The following is a 17920-nucleotide window of genomic DNA, read 5'->3' as shown; positions in this document are numbered from 1 at the left end:
ATCTCTCTAGGTCCATCCATGTTGCTGTAAATGGTATTATTTCATTCCTTTATATGGCTAATACTCCACTGTACACATGTACCACATCTTCCTTATCTGTTCATCTGTTGGTGGTCATTTAGGATACTCCCATGTCTTGGCTATTGTAAGTAGTGCTGCTACACACATTGGGGTGCATGTATCCTTTTGGATCATGTTTTTCTCTGGATATATGCTCACGTGTAGGATTTCAGGGTCATATGGTAGCTCTATTTCTGGTTTTCTAAGGAACTTCCATCCTGTTCTCCATAGTGGCTGCACCAACTTACATTCCCACCAACAGGAGAACATTTCCCCTTTCTCCACACGATCCAGCATTTATTGTTTGTAGACTTTTCAATGGTGGCCATTTTGACCCGTGGGAGGTGTTACTTCACTGTAGTTGATTCGCATTCTCCAGAATTAGCCATGTGAAGCATCGTTTCATGTGCCTATTGACCATCTGTATGGAGTAAGTGTTCCATACAGACATTTGGAAGAAATGCTGATTTAGGGCTTTTGCCCATTTTTTGATTGGGTTTTTGTTTTTATGATATTGAGTTGCCTGAGCTGTATATTTGGAATTTAAGCTCTTGTCAGTTGCCTCATTTGCAAATATTTTGTCTTGGTCTATAGGTTTTCTTTTCATTTTGTTTCTGCATACCTTGTTTTCTTGTTTCTTTTAGGCTGCTTCACTTTTCTGCAGAATTTATCAGTTTCTAATGAGGCTTATCTTCAGTCTTACTCTTGACCTGCCCCAGAACCCCTGGTCTCCCTGTCCTGTCCACCCAAGTGCCTTTCTGCCTGGTACCCTGCTGTGGGGGCACTTGAGCCTGGTTGGTATTAACTGCTGGAGCAGAAGAGGGACAGCCATCTCCCAGGCAAACCCCCAACATGAGGTGACTGGAGGCCTGGCACTGTTCCTACAGTTCCTCCTCAGCTCCCCTTCCCAGCCTGTGGAGCCAGGCCACACCCAGCAAGGTTTGTGAATGGGCACTGGGCCCCAGGAATTGTACATCAACTCTAATTGCTGTTGTGATTGGGTGGGGGGGTGGGGAGCGGTCAGTTTCTCAGAGGAATTAATCTGCTATACTGGGAACAGGGTGTCCTCCTCCTGCCTCTGCTCAGATCGCTGCATCCTGGGCCACCGCTCACCCCCACACCTCCCGCCCCTGCCCAGAGCGTCCCATCAGCTGTTGGGAGGCCACTCTGCACTTTTCAACTTCGCTGCCTCTTGCACATCCTCAAGTGTCTGAGTCTGTGTTCTGTGCCTCCATTCATCTGCCCACCCATCCCCTCATCCAACCATCACCTCAATGCCTACTCTGCTCTAAGTGTGCTCTGGGATGTAGTGTTAGGCTCCACGAGTCAGGAGCGCCTGCGGGAGGGCAGACCAGGATCTGTGTGCACGCGGTCTTGCAGGGCTCCCATGTGTGGAGCTGCGCTCCATGCACAACGAATAAAGAGAAAGAGACCCATCTACTCATTCTAAACAGGTTTATTAGGCACCTACTGAGTGCCACGTGTGGAGAAAGAAGCTGGAGGGCCATTCAGTCGGCACAGCAGCTCTGGCCATCCCCTGGGTGCTCATCCAGAAGAACTAGAAGCCATGGACAGCAAATAGGCTTCCCCAGAGAGATCAGACGAAAGGGATGTGATGTCCAAGGAGGGCTGGACGGTGAGAGAGGCTTCCCAAGGGTGGGGAGGGCTGGCCAGGCCAGGGGTCCAGTTGGGGTGAGGGAGAAAGACCCCAAAAGCGGGTGCACAGGCAGGTGCAGACCGGCCGACAGCTGCAGGCTAAAGAATGTGAGGAGAATAGGGAGCTGTGGGTGCTCAAGGCCAAGGCTGGGGTCAGGGGCCTGCGCTCCTGGGTTTTCATCTTGATGCTCACTGGCCGCCACAGGGCAGTTGACCAGGTCGGGCCTCCATCAGGGAAGCAGGCAGACACGCGGCCAGGCCGGGCTGGCCTTCCCCTCATCCAACCCCCCACGTCCTAGCTCCTGAGTACACAGCCTGTGGGTGCTGCTCTCTCAGACCCTTCAGGAAAGCCTCCGCCCAACCCTCTGAACCAAGCACAACAGGATTGGGGGGGGCCCTCCGGAAGGGTCCTTCATGGTCACTTTCCACAAGGCGGTGCCTGACGCCCCTTCCCAGCCCTGCCCACGTGGGGCCAGGTAGTGCCCAGGTGGACATGGACCCCTCTCCCCAGCCCAAGTTTTCACACCATCATAAACCAAAGAACCCCTACCACCCCTTCAAACATGCACATGGAAACGGGCCTCCCAACTGCCCGCTTCCCTTCCCAGCTCAAAGGCGGCACCATTAACTTTGAAGAAACAGCCTTTGAACGTGGGCTTGGCAGCAGGCTCAGGGCACCATGGGAAGCAGAAGAACTTGACCGTGGCTCTGCCGTGGCCTCAACATTTCACTTCCAAAGGCTTTTCTGCGAAGGTTCTGGCACTGCCTTGGTCTGAATGACGGGTGGTGTTAACAATGTCGTCCTGCACAGGGGGCCCCAGAGAGAGGGCCATGGCCATGCCCAACCCCCACCCTACCACCCAGTGCCATGGCGATGGACAGAGACCCTGCCCAGAATCCAACAAAAGCTGCAAATGAAAACGGGGCTGGCAGCTCACCCAGGCGCCAAGCAAAAGGCTTGTCCTTAGCAGTCACAGGAAGCCCTCTTCGGCCTGTGCTCCTGTGTCCTGCCCTGCAGGCTGGCCTCCGTGACAGGTCCATGAGACTGACCATGAGGACTCTGAGCTGATGGGATGGACATCCTGCTGGGAACAGTCTCTGGGGTCTAAAGAAGAGTTAGAAACCCTCAAACGCAGCCAGACCTGGACGAGGGGCCTGGGAGCAGCCAGGACGAGTGATGCTGGCTGTGGCAGGGTGGCAGGGGGTGTGTGGTGGTGCTCTGTCCTCCACAAATCTGGCGCCCCGGGTGAGAGGGGTGGAGGACAAGCCCGTGGCCACCTCAGCCGAGGTCACTGCACCCAGTGGGCTCGTTTACTATGCAGCAGTACAAAGTGTGAGCTCTAGGGCTGTGCCGCTGTTAACTTTTTATTTTTAAACAGATGGTCTGGAGTTTCCTGCTTATCAACTAATACAGCTTGGCAATAAACTGGTACAGTAAATCCTCGTGTCTCGGGGTGGCTATGGGTGACGGGGCACCATGAATTAATCAGGCCTCTTAGAGAAGCCCAGTCGTGAACCTAAGGTCAGCTGTGATAAGGTATTTCTAAGAGGCCCATTGCTGGCCCAGACAGGACCCCAGTCTAACTGATATCTGCAGACCCTGCAACATGGAGACCCTTAAGTATAGGTGGGTTCTATTGGAGGGTGAAGACCACACCTTACCTCCCAGGACTCTATTTTCTGAGCAAAGCTCTCCTTCAAGGGCAAGGTGAGATACCCATCAAGAAGAGGCTGAAGCACTAAGATTTCACAGCAAGGAGGGACATTAAGGAGGCTCAGTAGTACCACACAGAGTAGTGTCAGGGCTTTGTGGGGGACACAGCTGCTGATGGCTCCAAGGACACTGAAAGCAGAAAGGCTTGGGGGAGAGAGAGAGAAGGGGGCAAAAGGTTAACACGATAAGCAACCCCCTCACACACCACAACATGCCCACAGCCCCCAAGGTCACACCTGGATGGATCTTCAACTTGGTGTCCTTTTTCCATTAGCCAAAACAGCCCTCAGTGCAGCAGACATTTACGGGTGATCTTCAGGCTGCTGTCTGCTGATTTAGAGAAGTAGCCATGATTTTGAAAACGGGCCCCTTTCTCAGGTGAACGCGAGCAGGCTGTAATGAAATGGGCCAAGTGGAGCTCTCCCAGGCCTCCAACATGATCTCAGACAGATCACCTGTGTGAAGTTAACTCCTGCGGGCCTTATCCTTCTACTTGGCCAGAGAAAGGAGTCAGAGTCGTGAGGCCCTGCTGATGCTATAGAGCAGGGGTGGGGTGGGGAGCTGTATGGCGTGGCCTCCTTCACAATGGGAGGGAAAAAGCTGGTGGAACCCATGATGCGTCGTCACCCAACCATCATGCAGACAAGGAAACCCACATGGGTCACGTCACCTACCTGAGACCACAGGGCCACAGGTCCAGAGCAGGTCCAAGAAGTGTCCAGGGTGGGAGAGTGTGGGTGGGCCTAGGAACCTACCTTGGAGAGTCTCCTAAGAAAGAGGCACCACCTGTTAGGCCTGGGGCACTTTGTGCCAAGGCTGTAACCCTGGCAAGGTCAATCACCCAGAGATCAGTACTATGGGTGGGGCTCCAGCGAGATCATGGGGGTGTCCAGGAGCCCCCATCATAATGGACACACTGCACCAGGCACCCACCCACCCCGCCCCCCACCCAGCTAACCCCCAGGTACCTGCTGTTCCCATTGGGACTAGAGGTGGTGCTCGTACTGATCTCTCTCTAGGATCACTTTCCTCACTGGTCAGAAAACCCGGGAAAATCTGTATCACCCTGTTTGGAAGATGAGGATGAGCGGCCTCCTCAAAGGGGGCCAGAGGAGGGGAGGCACTGCTGGTGTCCGTAAGGCCAGCGGGGTACCCTCCCCACCATGTGGGCTCCAGGCCCCAAGGAACCAGCTCAGGACAGACTGAGCCCCAAGAGCTGAGGAAGGGCCCAGAAGCAGCAGAGACCCTCTACTACACAGTCCACAGAAGGTCTCAGAGGGAAAGCCTCCCAGACACTGGCTTCTGGAAGCCACCCCAGCTCCAGCCTGACCCACCACCTGAGTTCAAATCTGGGCTCTCCCACTTTCCTCCTGTGTGGCCTCAGGAAAGTTATTTGACCTCTCTGTGCCTCAGCTTCCCTCTGAGACTACTGTGAAGATTGAACGAATGAACGTATTCTCCTGGGACGGAGAAGGCCCCGCTCGTTGCGTGTGCTCACTTGTGTCCGACTCTGGGACACCCATGGACTGGAGCCCCCCAGGCTCCTCTGTCCATGGGATTTTTCAGGCAAGAATACTGGAGTGGGTAGCCATTTCCTCCTCCAGGGGATCTTCCCGACTCAGGGATTGAACCCGTGTCTTCTGCATTGCAGGCAGATTCTTATACCCGCTGAGCCACCAGAGAAAAGACTCATCAGAGGGGAACAAACAAGGCAGGAGGAGAGCTTCCCTAGGCCAAGCTCCTCAAGGAAAGAGGACCTCCCAATCCCCCAGGAAGGTGTCCCTGAAGGCCTAGCAGTAGTCACAGCTGCCGTGGCTCTTCCCAGGGGCCTGGACAAGCAATAGTGAAGTCGGAACCACAGAGGACCAGGAGTAAATTCTGCACAGGAATAGGAATTACTCGAGAGCTGCCCACAGCCAAGGCCCTGAAGGCCCCAAGAGACCCCCTCCAGCACAGCGCCCTCCTCCTCTCCCTCCCCTGTGCCTTGAGCCACACCCAGACTTCAGCCTTGCCCCAGCCTCCTTGGTGCCTTCCTAACCACAGCTGAGAGGCCCAGAGCTGCACAGATGTTGGTGTAGCTGTGGTCACTACCCTGGCCCTGTGGAGTCTGTTCAGACTGCTAAGCGGCCACTGGAGAAAACCAGGCCACCTTGCTGGCCCCATGGGCTCAGCAAAGGCCCAGGGAGGGCTCACTGCCCCCTTCTTCCACTGCCTCCTCGCCAGGCCAGGCCACTCCAGGCAGGTCCATGAGCCCAGGTCTCCTGGCCCAATGTCAAGGCAAAGTCAAGGAGGCCCTGGGCAGCCGCTCAGAGGCTAATTCTGATGGCCCTCATTCCTCCCGAGATAATAATAGCTCCACTTTACTGCAGGAGGCAAGTGCAGATGCCTACAGAGGCCAGGCCTGCTCAGCCTTGACTGATGGGGCCAGGTGGTGGCGGGTCTGTGGCTCACCGACAGGGGGCGGCCGCCCCTCAGCTTCAGGGCCTGTGGACAGTGGGCCCCAGACACCCAAAGGCTCCCTTAGGCCCAGAAAAGTCAAATCTCCAAAGCTTTTGGGAAAATCTCCTATGATCGAAACGTTCGCGACGAACAGAAGTCAGACTTTAAAAAAATCTGTGCGGATGAAACACATCCTGGGTGGGTTCAGGCCTGGGGGCAGCGTCCAGCTCCCCTCTGGGGTGGTGGGCATCCACAGATGAATTTCTGCTGTTAATAACAGCGGTGGCACTTCGGGGCCTGTGCGGGAAGGGAGAAAGGTCCTAGGCAGAGGAACAGCTGCCCAGGGGGCACTGGTGGGGCGCTGAGGCAGGTGCTCAGGTCTGTTCTACAGCCAAAACCAGGGCCTGAACCAAAGCTGTATCCCCACTCCCCTCTGAGCTGGGGGATGGGTCCTGCTGACCTCCCACCTCCAGACCTGTCCCTTGTGGGCCGTACCCTGTCCCCAGCACCCGCTCAGAGTCCTCACCTGCCCCTCCTCCGCTTGCCAGGACGTTTAGCTCACTCACATGACCTTCTCGCTACCTCTTCACATGCTGGGCTGCTTCCCAGACCTAATCCTGCCCTGCTCTCCTGACCATATCTGGCCATGGTGAGGCGGCGGCCTCCAAACCCTGCTGCCCCTCTACCCTGCCATGACTGGGCTTCCGTGTGTCCTGGGACATTAAAAATATCTGTGCAGCCTTGGCACATAAAAGCCCAGTGCCCCCAGCTGTTGGAATACAGGGCCTCACTGGCCGGCACATGCCACCGCTTCCAATAAACGTCAGCTGACCTGGAACGCGGTGGCCAAGCCCTCCACCCCATCTCACAGCTCTTAACTTGGCTCCTGTGTCAAGGGTATTGTCAGCCCAGCCCGTTCCCGACCCTACAAGGAGAAGACAGGCGCAGGCTGGGGGCCTCTGCGCCATCTGTGTGCCCGGGACACAGAGCACATGCCTGGAGTGTGGTGCGGTATCCACCACAGCTGTCCCTCTGCCTGGCTGCCGACCCCGATGGGCCCCATGGCCCTGGGATTAATAGAGCACAAGGGGGCCCGGCAGCTGGCGGGGGCAAAATCTTTCCACACGGACGGTGACAACTGACATCACGCTGATTTGGGCCCCGTAGGCTCCATGTGTGCATTCTTTTGGAAAGACCACAGCTGCAACCTGCCTGCTCACTGGAAATGCGTCCACTTCGCTGGCGAAACAGAGGACATTTCCAGTGAGCAACTGGGGGCCTTTAAGAGGGAACTCAGATGTTGGGTGGTGGCTTTGGGAGACTCGGGCTCGCAGGAGTGAGGTCTGCTCCTCAGGCCAGGTCCCCTCGGTCTGTGCCGTGGTTACACATCTTGTGGGGAAGAAGAAGGGAAAGCAGGTTCATGACCTGACATGCTCACCCCCGGGGAATGGAGGAAGAGGGTGGCCTCAACAGCCCCCAAAAGAACTCAAAAAGAGTAGGGGTGAAATGAGATGATTTCTGGAATTGAGATCCTTTAAAGTCCACTCAGAGAAAAGGTAGAGGCAATCGAGGGAAGCAGGGCAGTGGGGCTGATGGCCATGCAGACGTGCTGGGGCCCTGGCCCCCTCTCTGCCTCGGGGCGCTTGGAAACTTCCATAACAAGTTTAAAAATATACACGTCAAAAAAGTATTCAACAGAAGTTTGCTGAGGGCCTAGTGTGTGCTGGTACTCTCTGGCAGAGAAGGGAGTGAGGCCTGGCAGGTGACGGAACATCGGGTCCCCTCCTCGCGTGCCCTGGATTGGTGTCAGATGTCCCATTCCACTGGCGCATACCTTTTAAATTCAGTGTTTAAAAATACCACAATGAGCCTTGTAACCCTCCAGCTGACCCAAGAAAGCACAGGCGGTAACCTGATCAACTGGACCCCCTGTTCCCCTGCCCACCTTCTCATGGAGGCAGTGAAGATGTCACGCGAGTTGATCTGGGTTGACCACGTGCTGCTCATGTACAGCACTTCGCCTTTATCATGCATAGACTGCTTGCTTTTGAACTTCACTGTGTCTGAATACGGCCTTTCAGGCACAGGCTCTCTTTCCTGGCATTTTCTGGCAGTCGGTCAAAAACAGAAAGCGCAATGGAAGACCCGCTCCCCCACTAAACCCCTGAGTGAGAAGGGCAGCCACAGCCCTCCCAGGCCCGGGGCGCTGCTTGTGAGGCAGCTCTGCTGAGGCCAAGGGCATGGGGTGAAGCCCCCTGTTAAGCCTCATTCTTGGCTGTGTCTGCAAACGGAACTGAAGTATGTGAAGTGACAGCAAATGTCATGGTAAAAGCAGAGCAAGACAACTGCGTCTGTCGATGTATTACGAGAAGGCAAGTGTCACTGAAAGCAGACCCGCCCCAGCCACTGGGTCCCGGTGAGACTCCACAGGGCGCTGCAGTGTGGGAGAACTCTTCTTACCACATGTCCACCAGGAGAGGCCTTCCCTGGTTCTGGCGTCAAATCTAACCTGTCCCCTTTGATGGTGAGGGATACAGGAAGACCACCTGTCTTCATAACCCCTCTGGGTTCCACATGAGTATCTATCAGGGAAAGGAGGGTGCTGGACTGGATGTAGGCAGCGTCTGGGCTGATTTCCAGAGACGAGGACCACCGCTATCTGTTTTAAGAGCTATGCAATGATCTTGGCATATTATATATGTATTTAAGAAACACTCAGCCAGGAGCTAAGTGATGGTGGTATAACTGTCCTTTAAAACCAAACTCATTTATGTAAAGAAAGCAAGTGAACCTAAAGAAAACCATTCCATGGCTAGAGTGTGGCAATATGGCAAAATCATGAAGCTACAAGAGCAACAAGTTTGAGCACAAATGATCTCGACACTTCTAAGAGACTGCAAAAGCTTCTCTAATTTCTAAGCTGCTACTGAGCTCAGAAAGTTCTGACTACGTTATCTGCTTAGAAGTGGCCATTCCACACAATAGGCAGCTACCTGGCTGGACTGAGCCTCCTCGGCTCCCCGTCCTGTGCTTTGGAGCATTTCCACAGCTCTGCCAGCACAGAGCCCACCGCCCACCAAAGCTGCTGCTGAAGGAAGCCCTCAACAACAGGGCTCAGCTCTTGGTCAGGAGCCCCAAGGAACCTCTTGGAAAGCTCCCGTTTTTCTCTCCTGAGTTTGCTCTTTGCCCCAAGTTTCCATAGTGACTTCAGAAAGAAACAGACAAGCACATTACTCTTCATGCAGGCAGTTCACCCAACTCCACAAGTGCTCTCAACCACAGACCCTCTCTCATCACACACAAGCCTATTTGAAAAATACTTTGAGATGGGAATGACTTCTTTTAAACATCGTTAAAAGTAATTGTATTATTAATTGTATTACCTCCCTTATGCATTTTAGTGCCACATTATTAATACTATTAAGGGAAAGCCAGGGGTCACCTGTCATCTCAGCACCCTTCTCCTCATTAGCACTGCCTTCCACACTCAAGTATGTCCCATTTGGATGACAGCGACACAGTCACCCTAGTTGTGCTCCATGACGAACTTGTCTATGCCTGCAATGAGTGGCTGGGTAGGAGCAGGGGGAGGACAGAGATTCAAAAGGCCGAAGAGCATTGTTTAAATTGCGGCCATTCCGAACTTAAACTGTCCAGATCCAGGATTAGGAAAAGAGGTCTACCGCCTGGGTTCAAAACTATCAGCTGCCACGTGGTAGCGGAGTGAACAGTGCTATTTCTACAGGAGCTCAGTTACCTTCAAGAAGAACTAAAAGTGGCCCTGACCGCAGAATACACGGCCTCTCTCTTCTCAGATCTTTTATTGAGGTTTTTCTACCCTCTGTCTTCGTGGCAGACTCTGAAATAAACTTCACTGAAATTCAGTGTTTTTTCTTGATCCATTAGAGACAAGAATAATGAAGGCCAGGTCACGACCCCACAGACCCAGCCCTAAGCCCTCACTCCCACCCTGGGGAGGTCTGGGCTTTCCAAGCCAGAAGAACAGGGTGGTGTGGAGAGTGGAGTCACATGTGCTGCTGGGGATCAAACTGGTGGCCTTGTATTGAAGGGCGGCTGAGCCAAGGCCCCGTGTCTACCTGTGACCCAGGTAGACAGTTAGATCTACCTCAGCAGTCGCAACCCTAGAGAAGCCCCTGTGAACACATACATAGGAGCAGATTGAAAGGACAGGGGCGATGGTCTTCTAACAGGGACCAAGTGCATGGGGTCGGGGGTGGGGGTGGGGTGGAACTATCAGCATGTTCTCTTCAGACAGAGATGATGACTGACAATCTAAGAGCCAGGCAGCTTCCGTGACCCAGCTAAGGGTCTCCAAGATACAGGGCCAAGTGAAAAGCCACAAAGTGGCATAGACATTACTTCCATTGTTTTTTTTAAAGCAATTTTTCTGTGGAAACTGGCCAGTATGTGAAGTTGGTAACCTCAGGGGCATTCGAGAGGTGGGTTATGGAGACAGTCACAAGTTGAGGGTTATTAAGGCAGACTTTGGCCTTTAGCTCTAGTTAGTATTTTAAACTTCTTATGTAATGTACTAGTTCATATATTATACTTGTAATTAAACATTAAATATCTCAAAGTAATGCCAGAGAGGAGCTGCTGCTATGTCACAGGTTTCATGAAGCAGACATCTTGAGAAAACTGACTTGTCTTTCTTGTTCCTAACTTCCATATTTGGGGGACAAGCTTTAAGTAGTTAACAGGTGCTTTTGGAGTTGGGTGAATTTTTGAACCACCGGCAGAAATAAGTGTCACCAAATTATCTTCACTTTAACCTTGCCCAAGCCTTTCCTGGCTGCTGGGTGGACTCTGCCAGGCTTGATTACTAAGGGCAGGTATAGTTCTATTTCTAGCTTCCAAACCACTTCTGGTCAGTTCCTGCTCTGCTCTTTCTTTAACAAAAAGCCGGCAGAATGTCAGTTCTACAGTGATCAAGAAAAGAATGCGAAGCTGGGAACTGTCCATTTGGATGCTCACAGAAAGTAGATCTGACATCAAGGGGCTGACATCCGAGCCCTCAGCTTACAGTCCACGTCTCAGGGAAGATGCCTCACTTGTCGGAATGAACAATAAACTAAACCTGAATCACAAAAGTTCTCATCTAAGAGATGGCTTTGCCATTCCAAGCAGGTCCCACCTCTGAGCCTCAAGTCTCCCAACCTGTACTGCCAAGGAGCTAAGATTTCATCTCTCAAGGCACATGAAAAGATACCCAATATCACTGTTGCTGCTAAGTCTCTTCAGTCGTGTCCGACTCTGTGTGACCCCATAGACGGCAGCCCACCAGGCTCCCCCGTCCCTGGGATTCTCCAGGCAAGAACACTGGAGTGGGTTGCCATTTCCTTCTCCAATGCATGAAAGTGAAAAGTGAAAGTGAAATCGCTTAGTCATGCCCGACTCTTCGTGACCCCATGGACTGCAGCCCACCAGGCTCCTCCGGCCATGGGATTTTCCAGGCAAGAGTACTGGAGTGGGGTGCCATTGCCTTCTCTGAACATCACTGTTAGGAAAATGCAAAACAAAACTACAATGAAGTACCATCTCACACCAAAGAGTCTACAAATGACAAATGCGGAGAGGATGTGGAGAAAAGGGAACCCTCCTACTGCACTGCTGGTGGGAATGTGCATTGATGCAGCCACTTATGGATAACAGTATGAAGTGTCCTCAAAACACTGAAAACAGAGTCACCATATGACCCAGCAATCCCACTCCTGGCCATACATCAGGAAAAGACAAGAAGTCCAATTCGGAAAGATACATGTTACACTATTTACAATAGCCAAGACATGGAAGCAATCTAAGTTTCCTTCAAGAGATGAATGGATAAAGATACAGTACATAAGAGGCCACTAAGACACAAGACCCAACTTGACTGGCTGCCCCAACTTTACATTAGGTTCTTCTTGCCTCTCTGGGGGAAGCACAATCGCCTTCTTGGCTTCTTGACCTTGACCACCACCACCAACTGAGCTGCAGTCAATTAAGCTATCATTTCAGCAGCTCAATACCAGTTTGCTTGCTAATTCCTTTCCTCATTTCATCACCTTCACAACTCTGGAGGGTAGGTTTCTTTGGACCCTAGAAGGACCTTATTTTGCAACTGTGGAGGCAGAAGATGGGACAGGTAGTGCCACTGGTTAGCTATGAAGCAGGAGGCAAGATGTATCTCCAGCCCCAGCTGTTCCCAATCCAGCTTCTTGTCTCTCATCCTAGCCTTTCTGTTGAGTTCCTCTCACAGGATACCATCTTATTTCCTTTTATTTTATTATTATTTTTGTACACTTTTGGTCATGCCACACGGCATGTGGGCTCTTAATCCCCTGAACAGGGATGCATTGGAAGCTCAGAGTCTTAACCGCTAGACCACCAGGGAAGTCCCTGTTTCCTTTTAAAACCCACCTAAGTAGCTTCAGACAAAAGACATTGAGAAAATCCCTTTAAACAAAGAAGCACAGTGAGGATGCCCCACTGCACCCATCTCCTCTAGAAAAGGAGCAATGACTCCTGTCTCTCACATAGTCTCAGGAACATGCCAACACACAAAGGAAGGGTAAAGAAGCCAGGAAAAAAGGAAGGAAGAAATAAAAACATGAATCTAACTACATGACAAGACTAACTAGAAGAAGACAAAAGGATAAACCAAAATTTATTTTTAAATTAAGAAGAAAGCCCAGAATTACCAAATAACACAGAACTGTGAAGTCCAAAAGAACATGAGTTGGAAGTTCCTGATTTTGACATTTCAGAAAACGCTAAAATGTTCAAATTACTATGGAATGCCAACCTAGGTTGCCAACGAGGTTTTTTTTTTTAATATGCTGTCATTTAAAAAACTAAATAAAAACCAAATTTTAAATAAACTTCTAAAAAGTCCTCTAATATCTTCCAACAAAAAGCCCCAAGTTGCTATCAATTGTCACCCAAAAAGAAATGACACTGAAATACCGAAAGGTAGGAAGCTTCTGCAGCCTCCATCTCAAGGACAGCCCCTTCCCGGAATACGCTTAACCTGACGGAAACCCCACGACATCATCTTGATTTCTCTCACTCCACTGTGCGTTGGCATCTGGCAACCAGTGACTTAGCAGGACTCTCTCCTATGTACGGGATTCTCTTCTACAAACCTTCCCACATCCACCTCTCAGCGTTTGCTGGAGCAGCTCCTGGATGCCTCATAAACCAAGCAATTGTAAAGGGAGCAAAACAAGAGAAAGATGCACAAAAATCAATACCATTTCTATAAACAATAATCAACAGCCTGAATATAATGATAAAGCAGATTCTGCTCACAATAGCAACAAACATATCAAATGCTTGGGAAATACTTGATACATATTCATATATCAAACTCCACAAAGGATATATTAGAATTATATAAAGAAAACACAAATCCTTAATGTATGAAATAGAAACTCAAACGAAGAAGAGACCAAACTTCTGGCTGAAGGCTTAACAACGCTATTTCCCAACTTAATTTATAGATTGACTCAAAATCCAGTCAAGGCATCACCAAGGTCATTACAGAATTTGGTAAGAATGATTCTTGAATTCTATAGAGAAATAAATGGGCAAAACAATCAGAGGATTCTGAGAGCACACAGAAGATTCTTGTCCCAGAAGATCCTGAACTATAGTATGAAATGATGATTGTTAAGGCTATAAACCAACTAAAACACTGGGAAAAGACACCACAACTTAATACAGCAGAATCAAATTCGTTACCAATAGAAAAATACACGGGCCCCACTACTGTCCCCGTAGTCTGAAGACAGAGTGATAGTTTTCAAAACCTTCTTGTCTCAATTTGGAACAGGACATTTTAGAGTTTCTAAGTATTCTTGCCTGGAGAATCCATGGACAGAGGAGCCTGGCAGGCTACACGGTCCATGAGGTCGCAAGAGTCGGACACGACTTAGCGACTAAACCAAACCAAGCAATACCAGAAAATTTCAAAGTGACAAAGATGAAGATTTCTTGGCAATCTAAAAAAAACCCTTTTGAATTCCTGTGTGTTTCCCTAGGGTCATCTCAAGCCCTACCTCCTCATTCCTAGGCTGTCCAAATCACAATTTGAAATTCATTAGATTCATCTTGTTCTCTGTGAGTGTGAGGATGGGGTGGCAGAGGTGCTGGCACCGGGCGCCAGAGAATTTTCCAAGTTCTTTAGTCAGGGGCCCTGGCCCACCTGCCTGGCATCCAGCAGGCCCCACGCAGCCCTCAACTTCCCAGCTGCACAGATTGTTCCAGAAAGTAATTAGGAATTCTCCAAGTCCTCACTTGCCACAAACCAATCAAACTCAGCCATTTGGAAAACAAGTCTTGTTTTTCCTTCTCTCACCAGTGAAGAGCTGGGAGGGAAATGTCAGCTCTTTCAGGAAGAAATTTCTAGACCAGCAAAGGGAAAACCTCCCAATTTACAATGATTTTAGGCTTCCCCCTCAAAAAAAAAAAAAACCCCAAAACAAAAAACAGATGGAAGTGAGAGGGCCCAGAAGTCATCACCAGTCAAGAGTGAGCTTTCACTTCTGATCTAAGAAGACCTGCTCTCTCATTCTTCCAGTTCTGGGACATTTTCATTAACCCCAGCAGTTCGTGTCTAACTGTGGGCCTGCTGAGACCTGTATAATCCTGGCCCTGGAAGTGACCTTGTCCATCCTCTGGCCCAACATCTCAGGACGAGCAGGCACAAGGGAAGAAGGGGAGGCAGGTATCCACCAGAAGCAGGAAGCAGAGGGCGGACCCCAGCAGGCCGGGGACCTGCTCATAGGGTGGCTCATAGGGGTGGCAGGTCCAGAGCACCTGCCACCCCTGCCTGGCTGACAGGTCCCACAGCCTACAGACACTCGCATCTGTGTCAGTAGGATGGCCCTCCCCTGACTGCCTTGGGGAAAAACAAAGCCAAGTGCAAATAACAAACAAATACCTTAGAATCCTCCTCAACTCAAGCACCACCACCATGAATGAGGCTGATTCCCTAGTTATCAGAACGGACTGATTACAGAGCCCAGCGTCATTTGCCTGAAGATAATTGCCTCAATTCTCCACTTCACTTTGCCCATATAGAAACAGTCCCAATCTACCCAAGCCTCAGTGACTAGGCGTGTAAAATTGGTCTAATCACATCTTGAAGAGCTTGGGCTCAAATGATGGCTCCGAGCGCCAGCCTGAACCATGACACCAGCAGACTCTCTCCCTCCCTCTGGCGCGCCACTGCCTCACCCCGCCCCCAGCCAGGACCAAGCCTGGAGAGGTGAGTCAGACCCTCAGCAGAGCAGAGAAAAACAACGTGGAGGCTCTCTGTTAATGCCAGTGGCCAGGGGACAAGGTGGGAGTCAGGGTGAGCTGAACAAAAGCAAAGCGGCGTGCCGAGGACACTCCTGACGGCTGAGCGTCCTCTGCCATCAGTAGCGCTTTCACCCACCGCCCACCATCCCCACGAGGGGCTGCCACGGAGGGCAAAGGGTGCAGCTCACACTACATCACCTGGGCCGTGGGCAGCGCTGGCCATGGAAAAGCACCAGGCAGGCTGGGGCAGGGCAGGTGACCGAGCCCAGTCCTCATTTCTCCAGGACAGAGTAGGCAGAGAGCCAGAGTCCAATGTGAACCTGGGACCACACCACACGAAAGCTAAGAGCCAGAGTCAAGACAGAGAAAGGGAGGCGTCCCGCCTCAGGAGGCCCTGGCCACCCAAGCTTACACCCTGCCTGGGGGAAGGGCCTTCCAGACACTTTCTGTTCGATCAGTAGCCTAGAAATTGCTCCGCCCATGACAGGAGCAGGTGGGCAGGCGGGTGGATGCAGGGTTGGTGGGAGAACCTCGAGAGAGCACAAAGCTAAGGCGAACGAAGGCCACTCGTGAGAGGACAACACCAGCAGCGCTGCACGGGGACACACAATAGAGAATCGCAATCCCAACAACAGAAGCCAGCCAGGTCAAAAAGATGATGACTTCCTCCTGTTGTCTGCTTCTGCTCTGGATGGGAGTGCTCCCAAAATCACAAAATCAGGGGCCTGGCCCTGTGGCCCTTTCTACTGGTGAGAGCCAATCAATGCCGGTACTGCTTGAGTAAGTTACATGGTGCCCAGAGAAGCGAGACAAACCCAGACCTCTGTAGGGGGCAGGCAGGAGGGCTGACGCCAAATTCCCAGGGCTGGAGGGGTTGAGCCTTCTGGCTGATTGCCACAGTCAGGGGCGAGTAGCACTTCAAACTCCCTGAATTCATTTCTACCCAAAGGAAAGTTTGAAAAGCTCTCCATCTTCAAAAATAACCTTTTCGAATGATTGTCCAAAAAATATGTTCAAGAGTGATTGTACCCACTTGCCTGGAGGAGCAGAACCGATCTTTTATCTTCCGTCTCATCTTGGAAAATGTACTGGTGTTGAGGGGACCTGTGACAATGCCCCAGCAAGCCTTCTGAGAATTCCTGTGAGTCATCTGTCTCCCCAGAGGTACCAGAGCAGGGCTTTGCACACAGTAGGCACGTGGGTTGAAAGCCTTCTAATGGGCTCCAAACAAAAGAAAAGAAAAGAAAGCCTCAAAGTCAGACGAGGGAAGACCCCACCTCCTGCAGAAACCCACCAGATGGACACTCCCTGACATAACCACTGCCCGCTGGCTTCCCTCCCTGGTTTGCCCATCTGGGAAGGATTGAGGATTTGCCACCTGTTGGCAATCCACTCTCTAATAATTGGGGGCATTTCCCACTGACGTGCATGTTGTCAAATGGCAGGGCTTGGTCCCCTCTCAATCACCTCCATCTCCCCACAGGCCTGGAAGACTGTCCTGGTCATAGAAGTGACTCAATGTGCAATTGCTATACAGCTAATTTCATTTTTAATTTCTGAGACAGCTCAGGGCAGGGAGGCAAAGAGGCCCAATATAATGAATAGACAGACGGCTAATTTCTCTGCCAGTGAGTTGTGGAGCAGAGAGCCACAGAGTCCCACCTTGGTTACAAAAGGCCCACCCACCACTGGCTGAGGCTTCCCAGTTAACACCTGTTTGCTTGCGTCCTAAAACTGCCACCCAGACATTCCTTCCTGCCATTGAGCCACCTGCACTTTCATATGCCTCTGAAATAGAAGCCGAGTTGGAAGAACACGTCCATTGATAGAGCCCTCAGCTCCTCTCCCAGGGCCTCCAGACCCCTTTCATGAAATCAGATTCTGACTTGAAAAGAACTCAGTGAGCGTGGGGTTCTAATCCACCCGGCTCAGGAGTCCTGGGGAAAACATCTCCAATATGTGGTCCTCTGTCTTTTGATTTAATGCTGCTCCTGACAAAGAGCCAACCACCTCCTGACAGCCGTTGCATTTCACAGTCCTAATTGTTTGAATACTCTTCCTTGGGCTGAGCTGACATAGCCTGCTGGAACTATGTTCCGTAGGTTCTAATTCTACCCTCCCAAGCCACATAAAAGACATCTTAGTGCCTCTTCCCCAGGATGATCCTGTAAAGGGCTGGAGACAATACTCTTCAGAATGAACTGGGAACTGCACTTCCCTATCCCATGGGCTCAGGGGCCACCCTCCGGCCGAGCCCCGCAGGTGACATACATCCACACTTTATTTACCACAGACAGACAGCCCCTCACTCCTTAGCCTGGTAACAACCCGAGGTCGTTCATCACCACTTGCTCCTTTTTGAAATTCATCCTGCAGCAAGCACTTTTAAAGTCATACACGTAATGCATTTTAAAGAGCGTTTTCTGCATGGAGCCATTTGCTTGGCCTCGGCACTAAGTGCGAGATGGAACAGTATTTTAGTGTGGTCCTCCTGCTCTCGGAGCCCGTGTCAAATGAACGCCAGAAACGTACCTGTAACTATACATGACTGGGGCTCTAAATGCGGTGCTTTGTTAAATGTTCGTTTGTTGATTAAAATGCATCTTGCAAAGAAAGTGCATTTCTAATGCAGACTGTAGTCCAAAACTATGTATTATGTAATGCACATTTTTTAATAATGCAGGCAATCTCGTGTATCTGTATTAGTGGATCAGCTCTGAGCTGCCATCTCCATTACAGGCAGAA

At 51.1% G+C, this 17920-nt stretch overlaps 1 long non-coding RNA gene across 11 annotated transcripts in view; it reads right to left on the bottom strand.

The window, feature by feature from the left end:
- Positions 1–1498: 1498 nt before the first annotated feature.
- LOC109567293 (uncharacterized) overlaps positions 1499–17920 on the bottom strand; it is a 30506-nt gene continuing 14084 nt past the window's right edge. For 4 of the 11 annotated variants that reach the window (XR_011570137.1, XR_011570138.1, XR_011570140.1 and 1 more), the window contains 3 exons: positions 4399–16396; positions 3667–4198; positions 1499–3574 (listed from right to left, as the gene is read on the bottom strand). This is a non-coding gene — a long non-coding RNA (uncharacterized lncRNA). The remainder of the gene's footprint in view (positions 3575–3666; positions 4199–4398; positions 16397–17920) is intronic. The other 7 variants (XR_011570141.1, XR_011570145.1, XR_011570142.1 and 4 more) reach the window with 6 other exon arrangements.

The sequence above is a fragment of the Bos indicus genome, chromosome 13, assembly GCF_029378745.1.
Source record: "Bos indicus isolate NIAB-ARS_2022 breed Sahiwal x Tharparkar chromosome 13, NIAB-ARS_B.indTharparkar_mat_pri_1.0, whole genome shotgun sequence".
NCBI classification, from domain to species: Eukaryota; Metazoa; Chordata; class Mammalia; order Artiodactyla; family Bovidae; genus Bos; species Bos indicus.
The sequence above is the reverse complement of the archived record's forward strand: the minus strand, read 5'-3'. Positions and strand labels throughout refer to the sequence as shown.